This window comes from Scyliorhinus canicula, chromosome 12 (genome assembly GCF_902713615.1).
Source record: "Scyliorhinus canicula chromosome 12, sScyCan1.1, whole genome shotgun sequence".
In the NCBI taxonomy this organism is placed as follows: Eukaryota; Metazoa; Chordata; class Chondrichthyes; order Carcharhiniformes; family Scyliorhinidae; genus Scyliorhinus; species Scyliorhinus canicula.
Genome location: NC_052157.1, coordinates 120271226 through 120283249, shown reverse-complemented (window position 1 = coordinate 120283249; position 12024 = coordinate 120271226).

Sequence of the window (12024 nt, the reverse complement as noted above, 5' to 3'; positions counted from 1 at the left end):
CTCACTTCCCCCCTAGTCCCGTAACCCTCCTCACCTTTTTGGTCACTAAGGGCAATTTTTCATGGCCAATCCACCTAACCTGCACGTCTTTGGACTGTGGGAGGAAACCGGAGCACCCAGAGGAAACTCACGCAGACTCGAGGAGAACGTGCAGACTCCTCACAGACAGTGACCCAGCGGGAAATCAAACCTGGGACCCTGGCGCTGTGAAGCCACAGTGCTATTCATTTGTGCTACCGTACTGCCCGTACCTGTGCTACCATGCTGCCCATACTTCAAAATCACTCAAGTGTGAAGGGGGGTGATTTGAATGCACTTAACTATATTTAAAGTGGTTGATGTTTGTAAAGGTAAAAGGTAACTTTGCCATAGGCCCAGATGACCATCGGTTGCTTTGAGAGCTAGAGCTGACAAGTGGTGATTTAACACGAGGATCACCACATCTCAGGCGAAGGGCAAGGTTGAGGACGTGAGCCTTCATTAATAACCTCCGCCAGTACGGGGATTGAACCCGTGGTGCTGACATCGCTATGCAACACAAACCGGCTATCTAGCCAACTGAGCTAAACCAGACCCACAATGTTTGTAAATATTGTGGTTACCTTCAGAGGTACTCATCTGTTAAGCGAGTGAGATATTGGGAAATTGGGTCCAGAAATGAGATCAAAGATGGAGCAAGCAATTTAGGGATTAAACAGACTAAGGAAAAAAAATCTGCTGACACAGTCAGAGGGATACGCCCACACCTGCCATGAGTTACATTGTCCTATTCAGACTTAAACGTGTTAGTGGGAATACATAGAATGGCCCTGTTCAGCAAGGATGAATCACCCCGAGCAATTGTCTTTCCAGACATTCCTGTCTGACCATTTATTAGCCCACCACAGAGTTTGATGGCCTTTTTGTCCGTCAGTGGGAAGTTAGTTGCATATCAATAGCATGGCTCTATTCTTTTGCATAAACTGGAATGGGAAATCAAACAGCCAAGGTAACAATGATGGGTTCAAATCTGGAAGCTCCAGAAGAGAACCTTTGTTTTAGGGGTTGGGCGGAGCTCAGAGAGAGAGATAATTAATCCTGCTTTGAACAGATCAGTAGAAGGATTTGAGAAGTCACCCAGAGAGGTCATGAAAAAGCTGCTCCAGATACAGACTTTCGAAAAGGATTCGAAAGGAACTTTACTTACAGCAGTTTACTGGACACAGTTTCATCTTTGCCTGGCTGTGTAAGTGGAACTGGGAGCTGTATGAACAAAGAACAAAGAAAAGTACAACACAGGAACAGGCTCTTCAGCCCTCCAAGCCTGCGCCGACCATGCTGCCCGTCGAAACTAAAATGTTCTTCATTTCCGGGCTCTGTATCCCTCTATTCCCATCCTATTCATGTATTTGTCAAGATGTATTAGTGAGAGACAGCACGGTGTTGTGAAGGGGAGATCATGTCTCACTAACTTGATGGAATTTTTCGAGGAGGTCGCAAAGATGATTGATGCAGGTAGGGCAATGGATGTTGTCTATATGGACTTCAGTAAGGTCTTTGACAAGGTCCCTAATGGCAGACACAAATGGTGAAGTCACACGGGATCAGAGGTGAGCTGGCAAGGCGGATACAGAACTGGCTAGGTCATAGAAGGCAGAGAGAGAGTTAGAAGGGTGCTTTTCTGATTGGAGGGCTGTGACTAGTGGTGTTTCACAGGGATCAGTGCTGGGACCTTTGCTGTTCATAGTATTTATAAATGATTTGGAGGAAAATGTAACTGATTAGCAAGTTTGCAGATGACACAAAGGTTAGTGGAATTGCGGATAGCGATGAGGACTGTCAAAGGATACAGCAGGATTTAGATCATTTGGAGACTTGGGCGGAGAGATGGCAGATGGAGTTCAATCCGGACAAATGTGAGGTAATGCATTTTGGAAGGTCTATTGCAGGTAGGGAATATACAGTGAATGGCAGAACCCTCAAGAGTATTGAAAGTCAGATAGGTCTAGGTGTACAGGTCCACAGGTCACTGAAAGGGCAACACAGGTGGAGAACGTAGTCAAGAAGGCATACGGCATGCTTGCCTTCATTGACCGGGGCATTGAGTATAAAAATTGGCAAGTCATGTTGCAGCTTTATAGAACCTCAGTTAGGCCACACTTGGAGTATAGTGTTCAATTCTGGTCGCTACACTACCAGAAGGATGTGGAAGCTTTAGAGAAGGTGCAGAAGAGAATTACTGTTGCCTGGGATGGAGGGCATTAGCTATGAGGAGCGGTTGAATAAACTCGGTTTGTTCTCACTGGAACGATGGAAGTTGAGGGGCGACCTGATAGAGGTCTACAAAATTATGAGGGACATAGACAGGGTGGATAGTCAGAGACTTTGTCCCAGGTTAGAAGGGTCAATTACTACGGGGCATAGGTTTAAGGTGCGAGGGGCAAGGTTTAGAGAAGATGTACGAGGCAAGTTTTTTACATAGAGGGTAGTGGGTGCCTGGAACTCGCAGCCGGAGGAGATGGTCGAAGCAGGGACGATAGTGATGTTGAAGGGGCATCTTGACAAATACATGAGTAGGATGGGAATAGAGGGATGCGGACCCCGGAAGTGTAGAAGAATTTAGTTTAGACGGGCAGCATGGTTGAAGCAGGCTTGGAGTGCCGAAGGGCCTGTTCCTGTGCTGTACTTTTCTTTGTTCTTTGTTCTATGCCCCTAAACATCACTATCGTCTCTGACCATCCACTCTGTCTATGCTCCTCATAATTTTGTAGACCTCTACCTGGTCGCCCCTCAAAATCCGTCGTTCCAGTGAAAACAAACCAACCTTATTCAATCTTTCCTCATAGCTACTGCCCTCCATACCAGGCAACATCTGGTAAATCTCTTCTGCATCCTCTCTAAAGCCTTCACATCCTTCTGGCAGTGTGGCGACCAGAATTGAACACTGTACTCCAAGTGTGGCCTAACTAAGGTTCTATACAGCTGCAACATGACTTGCCAATTTTTATACTCAATGCCCCGGCCAATGAAGGCAAGCATGCCGTATGCCTTCTTGACTACCTTCTCCACCTGTGTTGCCACTTTCAGTGACCTGTGGACCTGTACACCTAGATCTATCTGACTGTCAATACTCTTGAGGGTTCTACCATTCATTGTATATTCCCGACCTGCATTAGACCTTCCAAAATGCATTACCTCACATTTGTCTGGATTAAACTCCATCTGCCATCCCTCCGCCCAAGTCTCCAAACGATCTAAATCCTGCTGTATCCTCTGACAGTCCTCATCGTTATCCGCAATTCCACCAACCTTTGTGTCATCTGCAAACTTACTAATCAGACCAGTTACATTTCCTTCACATCATTTATATATACTACCAACAGCAAAGGTCCCAGCACTGATCCATGCGGAACACCACTAGTCACAGCCCTCCAATCAGAAAAGCATCCTTCCATTGCTACTCTCTGCCTTCTATGACCTAGCCAGTTCTGTATCCATCTTGCCTGCTCACCTCTGATCCCGTGTGACTTCACCTTTTGTATGAGTCTGTCATTAGGGTCCTTGTCAAAGGCCTTACTGAAGTCCATACAGACGACATCCACTGCCCTCCTGCATCAACCATCTTTGTGACCTTCTCGAAAAACTCTATCAAGTTAGTGAGACACAACCTCCCTTTCACAAAACTGTGCTGCCTCTCGCTAATACGTCCACTTGCTTCCAAATGGGAGTAGATCCTGTCTCGAAGAATTCTCTCCAGTAATTTCCCTACCACTGAAGTAAGGCTCACCGGCCTGTAGTTCCGTGGATTATCCTTGCTACCCTTCTTAAACAAAGGAACAACATTGGCTATTCTCCAGTCCTCCGGTACATCACCTGAAGACAGTGAGGATCGAAAGATTTCTGTCAAGGCCTCAGCAATTTCCTCTCTTGCCTCCTTCAGTATTCTGGGGTAGATCCCATCAGGCCCTGGAGACTTATCTACCTTAATATTTTTCAAGACGCCCAACACCTCGTCTTTTTGGATCTCAATGTGACCCAGGCTATCTACACACCTCTTTGGTGAATACCGATGCAAAGTATTCATTTAGTACCTCGCCCATTTCCTCTGGCTCCACACATAGATCCCCTCCCCTGTCTTTCAGTGGGCCAACCCTTTCCCTGGCTACTCTCTTGCTTTTTAATGTTCATGTGAAGGGCTGTTTAATGGAAAGTAGTGAGTTAATGTTAAGAAATGATATGTAATCTGTTATTGTTAGGGTTAAAGTTTAAAATATGTTTTTCTTTTGTTTTAATAATGTTTGTTTATAAAATAACCAAGCCCTATTTCTCACATTTTCACTCCTGGAACGAATTGACCTTTCCGAACTGCCTTAAAAAACTATTGAGTTATGGTTCTGGTCCAGTCACTCAGACGCTGGTGAGAACTGGCCAGGCATTGTAACACATCCATGAAGGGAGATGAATGAAGCAAGGCTGACAGCTGTGTTTGTGGAAGCTGTCGATCAGAGCCCGCTTAGAGAAATGGATGAATAGCTTGCAGCTAAAGGATCTGGGAAGTTTAAACAGAGGTCATTGCTTTTCTCTTTCCAGTCATGGAGATGTGGTACTTCCTCTGTGTACCAAGAAAGCCTGTCATTTCAGGACCTGGTGGACCGGGGAATATCGTCAAAAACTCCGGCTGAGGAAGGAGAGAGTGCGATATATCTGCCAGATTATTGCACACCTGGCACCACGGGGGAATGGGGGAGGACACCCGCTCACAGTGACCGTCAAGGTGACGGTTGCCCTGAACCTTTATGCCACGGGGTCATTCCAAGTGGCGAGTGGGGAATTGTCTGGGATCTCACAGAGCTCAGTGCACATCCGCACCATCACCTATACGCCCGGAGGGCACAATACACCCATTTCAATGTGGACCGAGCCCATCAGGATGCCGGGGCAATGGGGTTCGCCACCATCACTGAGATGCCCCAGGTCCAGGGGGTGATTGACGGGATGCACGTTGCCCTACGAGCACCTGCAGATGATAGGCCATGAAGCAGCAACCAGGAGGGTGATCGAGTGCTACTTTGGCCTCCTGAAGATGCAGCTCAGATGCCTGGAGCGCACTGGAAGGGCCCTCCAGTATGCCGCTGGGAGGGTCACCCGCATCGTGGTGGCCTGCTGTGTCCTCGACAACATCACACAGCAGAGTGGTGATGTGCTGGAGGAGGAGGAGGAGCACCAGGCCTCGCCCGATGAAGAGCATGCAGAGGAAGGCAAGGGTGGACAAGAGATGGAGGCCAGGCAGGTACAGGAGGCCGCACGATGTGTGCGCCAGGGCAACGCGCATGGAACACTTTGATTGCCTCGAAGTTCACCGATTGAGAGGGGGGATGTTGGAAGGGGGGGACTGGCGGAGCATGGACACCACATCCCAACCCTATCACTCTGCCCATCCCCCCCGCCCACTTCCCCCAGTCACCCCCCCGCTTGCACCTTACTCCATGATACATACCTCTTGCACTACGTGGTGGGCGTCTTGGGTTGGTAGTAACAGCGGTTCCGGTCCATGGGATGGAGGATGTTGACAACCCGCTCTGCGATGGGCTCTGGTGCTCCATATCATTTGGCAATGTCTGACTCCTGCCCACGATAGAACTTTCCACTGTCCACCTGGGTGATCCCTGCATGCGAGCTGGACATCACACGGTCCCATCGAATCTCTGGGGTGGTGGTCGGGATGGTCAGCGGTGGGGAGGGGGGGGGGGCAGTGTTGTGGAGCCCAGGCCCCACCCCATCCAGCCTAGACTAGCCCACCCCTTACACTCATCATTCAGAGCACCGAGGCAGGTTGTAACGGTGGTAACAAGTGTTCAATGTGAATGAATATATACAGATTGTGCCCTAGTCCCAACTTAACTAGTCTCTAGCTTCCTGGCCTTAAGGACCCTAACATCTAGGTGGTTCCCCAGATGGTACAGCAGGAGTGGGAGTGATTACTGCCCTGCGACCTGGGTCCCCGTTGGCGGGCGTCTTCTGGGGCAACCGAGCCTGGATGTTGGTCGGGTGTCCCAAGTGGCATGCTGCCGCCCCATTCTTTCCGCTGCCCACCAGATGCACCAGGGACAGGAGGGGAGGAATGCGTGGTGCTGCAGTGTTCTGGCACCTCCCCTGCGGGAGTCATCGGCACTGGCCCCATCACCTCCTCCTCCCTCGGGATGCCCGATGGCCCCCGGGCGACTCCATGGGATGGGGGTGCGATCAGTCCTGGAGGCCCACTCTGGTCTCGACCAGGATCCACATGCTCGCGACCATGGAGCACAGAGAGTGGACCATTGCCGTCTGGGACTGTGTCACATCACGCAGTGACTGAGCCATCTCCCTCTGGGACTGAGCCACCTCCCTCTGTGTTGGCGCCATGTCAGCCAGCGCCTGGGCAATGCCGCCACCGTTCCCAGCCATGGCCTGCTGTGACTGGACAGCAGGAGCGCTGTTGCGATTTCTAGGTGGCTCTGGAACATGGTCGCCTGGGAGGCGGCAACTCTGTCTTGGTCCTCGGCCAGCACCTACACAGAATGCCCCAGGCCCTGGACTTGCTAATTCAGTTTATAATTTTTTTTTAAGAGTACCCAATTCATTTTTTCCAGTTAAGGCCAATTTAACGTGGCCAATCCTCCTACCCTGCACATCGTTGGGTTGTGGGGACGAAACCCATGCAAACACGGGAGAATGTGGGACATGCTGATTCATAGCCCCCAAGGGCTCCACCGTGGACGCCACCCATACAGTGTTGGCATGGGTGGCACGTATGGTCGGCACCACCTCCTGCATGCGGTTACACTCCTCCAACTGTGCCTGCATCTACTGGATGCTCTCCGACAACCCATCATGTAGTGCCTGGCCCTGTGACTGCATGTCTACTATAGATGGGTCAGTCTGTTTCTGAAGCTCGAGGCCAGTCTAGACGACAGCTAGTTCCTCAGGTCGGTCTGCCCTCTGATTGTCCGCCCCCTCGGGTGTTCCCACCTCAGCTGTGTGATGTGCATCAGAGAGTGCCCCAGGAGCCTCTTCCCTAACATGCCCAACTGAGATGAGAGTCTCTGGGATGGTGGAGGGTGTTGGACATAGTTGTAATGGAAAACCAGTCATCCTCTGACCCGAGCTCCAGGGTGTCCTGAGTCTTGGGCAGAGGGCTGGTGTCCGAGCTGCTTTCATCGTTGGTGCCCGGCTCATGGGGGCAGGGGGAGGTGGGTTCTGGCTGTGGCATTGGCTGGGTGCGGGAGACGACTGATGGACCCGCCCCATCCCCAGCAGGTCATGCAAGACACAAGAAAGACGCATGATTAGACCATGGGGCGGGGGGCTCAGGATGGTGTGGGTGTGAGGGTGGTGTTGTGGTGTGCGTCATCTAGGGGTAAGGGTAGAGTGGGGGTGAGGGTGGTATTGAGGTGAGGGTAATGTGGGGGTTAAGGGATTGACATACGTGTCATTGGGAAACGTAACTAAACGGGGTCTCACTTCCTCGCCTGGGGCCCAGCACCACCTCGGCAACGTCCCTTTCTTCGGGCCCGCCAACCACGTCCAGGCCCTCTGCTCAGCCATGGTGAGGGGCCTGAGGTCCAGCAATCCCCCTCCTGTCATCTCCCGCTCCCGGCAATTGTGCATGGCCTTGTCCTAAGGGAGGATAGGAGAACACGCAGAAGACGCCAGCGTTAGACAGTCAGACTCATGCAGCTCAGGGGGTGGGCAGCTGTTGGCCTCAGTGACCTAGGCACCCGACTATGACAGTCGGTATGGGTGCCAGTATGTGGGGCAAGGTTTGGATTCGGCTGCCCTCCGGGTTGGAAGGGGGGGAGGATAAGATTATGGGTGTGTTGGATGGGTGTTAGTGCAAGGGACACAGTGCTGCCTACTCATCCTGGCCGCCCTGAGAAGGTCGTGCAGTTTGTTCCGACATTGCTGGATGGTCCGGACTACGTTGCCCACAGCGCTGACCATCTCTGCCACCTGCGCCCAGGCATGATGAATAACGGTGGCTGAAAGCCTTTTGCCCAGCCGGGGTACAGGGTCAAGCGCCTCTGCTCCAGGAAGGTCTCCAGTTCCGCATGGATTAGTGGGGTGCTGCTCTTCTTGCTGCCATCTTGTTGGCTAGGATGGTGTGTGTGGGGAGTGAAGTGTGTATATGCGGCTGCAGCTTGTTAGCCTCCTAATTGTCGATCATGGAACCAGTGAATCTGGCACCGTTTCTCATGAAAATCGATTGTGTTCTAGGGCGACATGACGGCGCAGTAATTAACACTGCTGCCTACGGCGCTGAGGACCCAGGTACAATCTCTGTGTGGAGTTTGCACATTCTCCCCATGTCTGCTTGGGTCTCACCCCCACAAGCCAAAGATGTGCAGGTTAGGTGGATTCGCCATGCAAAATTGCCCTTTAATTGGAAAAATATAATTGGGTACACTGAATTTATATAAAAAAAGAATCGATTGTGTTCCACGTGGCACCGGTGCTAGCCCCTTAACAGTAGCGGAATCGGTCTTGGTATGGCACCAGTTTTGATGTTGTGTCCGTCCACAAATTCTGCATTGGCGTCAACACACAGTCGCAGAAACGGAGAATCCCACCGAAGAGTCTCTTAATATAGTACTTCTGCAGCACGCTGGTTGATCATAGCTACCATGCTGCCCAACCCTCCATCCCAGCTGCAGATTCAAAAGTGAAATTAAAATCTCATGGTTCTGAGGATATTCAAGTGGGATCAGATCCAATCATCACCTGGTGGGCAGAGCACAGTCTTTTGGGCCCTTACATTGGCCACCAGCCACATCAATCAAATCATCACTGTGGCCAGCCAATCTCCAAACACCCGTCCAAAACAGCACAGTTTTCTGGTCCATGCTTGTTTGAATTAAAGGCTGCTTCTTGCAGGCGGCTTTGTCTTAAGGTCACAGGTCCATTAAACATCCATGGATCAAAAAAATGTAACAGCAGAATAAAAAGGGAAATAATGCAATAAACAAGAAGGAACAGGAGTCATAGTGACCATGAAACTAACCGGTCGTCATAAAAAGCCATTACCTGTGGGCGGCACAGTGGCACAGAGATTAGCATTGCTGCCTCACAGTGCAGGGTTCAATTCCGGACTTGGGTGACTGTCTGTGTGGAGTTTGCACATTCTCCCGTGTCTGCGTCGGTTCCACCGGGTACTCCAGTTTCCTCCCACAGTCCAAAGATGGGCAGGTTAGGTGAATTGGCCATGCTAAAATTGCTTCTTAACGTCCAAAGCTGTGCAGTTTAGGTGGATTACAGGGTTAGGGCAGGGGCGTGAGCCGAGGTAATGTGCCATTTAAGAGAGTGATGCAGTCTTGATGAGCTGAATGGCCTGCTTCTGTACTGTAGAGATTCTATGTCCTTATCGGGAAACAAATTTGCTTCCTTTCCCCAGTCTGGTTTCCAAAAGAAATAATGCAGACACACTGCAGAAAATGAAAATAAAAATTCAGTAAAATGATACCAGAATTGAGAGTTTAAATCTACCAGGGATAATTAAAAGATTCAACTCTTTCCTCTGGAAAAATTCAGACTGAGGAGCACCCTGTTAGATGTTTTAAGATTATGGAAGGGTTTGAAAGGGTAGATGTAGAAAAAATTCTTCTACTTCCAGGGAGAGCAGAATTAGAGGTCAGATGTGTAAGATACCAATTGATAAATCCAATGGGGAATTCAGGAAAAACGATTTTTCTGCAAAGAGCAGTTAGAATATTGAACTGGGTACCACAAGGAATAGTTGGGGTAGATAGCATAGGTGCATTTAAGGCAAAGCAAGATATGTACAAGGGGGAGGAAGAAATAGAAGAATATGCCAATGGTGAAGAAGGTTGGGAGGAGGGCCATGTGGAACATAAATATTTGCATGGATATGATGGACTGAATGGTCTGTTTCTATGCTGTAAATTCAATGCAAGGCTACGTGATACTCAGTTACACACCCTTCTATCCTTCTGAATTAGCAGAACGTCTCTGAGGTTTATATCACAGAAGTTAGTACGGAAAGTCAGGGGCTGGATTCTCCGCTGGCGGAATGCTCCGTTTTGCTGGCAGCTGGGGGGAGGTTCCCGATGGCGTAGGGCTGCCCCATAATGGAAAACCCCATTGACCAGCCGGTGTAACGGAGCACCCTGCCGGCGTGCTGAAACAGAAATGTGGCGCGACGGGGCGGAGAATCCAGCCCCTGCACCTGTGCAACAGAAACATTCATCGATGCAAGCTGAAGGAAATCATCAAGGTGCACAAGCTGGGTTTCCATTTCGTTTAGGCACTGAAGGTGATCTTTGTCCACAGTTTAACACAGAACTTGAGAAAGGGGTTAATTAACTGATTTTGGCTCAGATTTCGCTCAGTTCTTCAAAGTTACATATGATAAATTTAACTCTTTGTCTGAGGACTGACATCCAGTCTGTACTTGTCACTTCAACAGTTAGGAGGCGCATGACAGAAACCTGAGGATGACACTTCAATTATTTTCCTCTCTGTGGGAAGCTCTTATCTATTGTTTCGTTTATACCAACAGCTTGAACAAGAAACATGTGAAAAATAACTTGCATCCAACTGTGGCCAAAGTCTGTAGGAAAATTAGAGTAGCCAACAATTACCAATTGGTATTATTCTGGTAAGTACACTGTGGAATTGAGACATTCGTTTTTTTATGCTGATTGTAATTGCTCCAGCTTTGACGGCTGTCAAGTCTCTAAGCTCCGGAATTCCATCCCTAAATCTCTCTGCATCCCTATTTCTCTTTCCTTCTTTAAGATGTTCCTTAAAATCTAGCTCGTGACCCGGGTTCAATTTCGGCCTCGGGTAACTGTCTGTGTGGAGTTTGCATTTTCTCCCCCTGTCTGCATGGGTTTCCAACGGAGGTGCTTTGGTTTCCTTCCACAGCCCAAAGATGTGCAGGTTAGGTGGATTGCCATGCTAAATTGCCCCTTAGAGTCCAAAACATTAGGTGGGGGTACTGTGTTACTAGGATAGGGTGGAGGCATGGGCTTCAGTATGGTGCTGTTTCCAAGGGCCACTGCAGACTCGGTGGGCCAAATGGCCTCCTTCTGCTCTGTAAATTCGGTAAATTCTTTGACAAAGCTTTGACCAAGCCTTTGGACCAGTGCCTTCATATAAGCTGGATGTCAAACTGTGTTTCATTACACTTGCAAAGCACTTTAGGGACATATATTTTATTAAAGATACTATAAAACAAGTTTTTATTGCAAAATTCTGACTCATCACTATTGAGCCTGAACAGCTGCTACAACTTGCATTCATGTCCTCTTGCAGTCAATGTAGCAGAATCTTACAAGGTGCTTCCCAGAAGTGTTATCAAACAAAATTTGACACCGAGACACAAAGTGGCTGTGAAGACAGGTGACCAAAAGCTTGGTGAAACGATCTGTTTTGAAAGTCTTAACTAAGGAGAGGGAGGTACAGCTGCTTAGGGAGGGAATTCAAGAGTTCAGGGCCTAGTTAGCTGACGGCAAGGCCGCCCTTCAATCATGGAGCATTTAAAATTGGAATAGCATGAGGCCAGAATTGAAGAATTCATCCTGGAGAGCTGATAGAGTAACTCAAATAGGAAGCAGTAAGACCATGGAGAAACTTTAAAGCAGGGATGCAAATTTTTAAATTGAGCATTTACCACATTGGAACTTATGGCTAGTTAGGATATGGGCAGCAGAATTTTTGACATGTTCAAGCCAATTCAGGGTGGAAGGTGGGAGACTGACTATGAGTGCATTGGAATAGTCAAGTCTAGAAGTAACAAAGGGTGATGGTTTCAGTAGAATGTGAGCTGAGACAGCAGCTGAGTCGGATAGTGTCACACGAAGAAGTAGGTTGTATACCCACCTCAATCAACTGGCCAACCTTTGGTACCTATGGTGGATGGCCTTCACAACCCACACTGGCTGACCTAAGCGACCCACACCACCGACCTTTGCAACAAATGAAATGTTTGCTTCCCTTTAATGTGATAGAGGAGGCTTGCTTGGTCCTCACAAACTCACTTGAATCAGG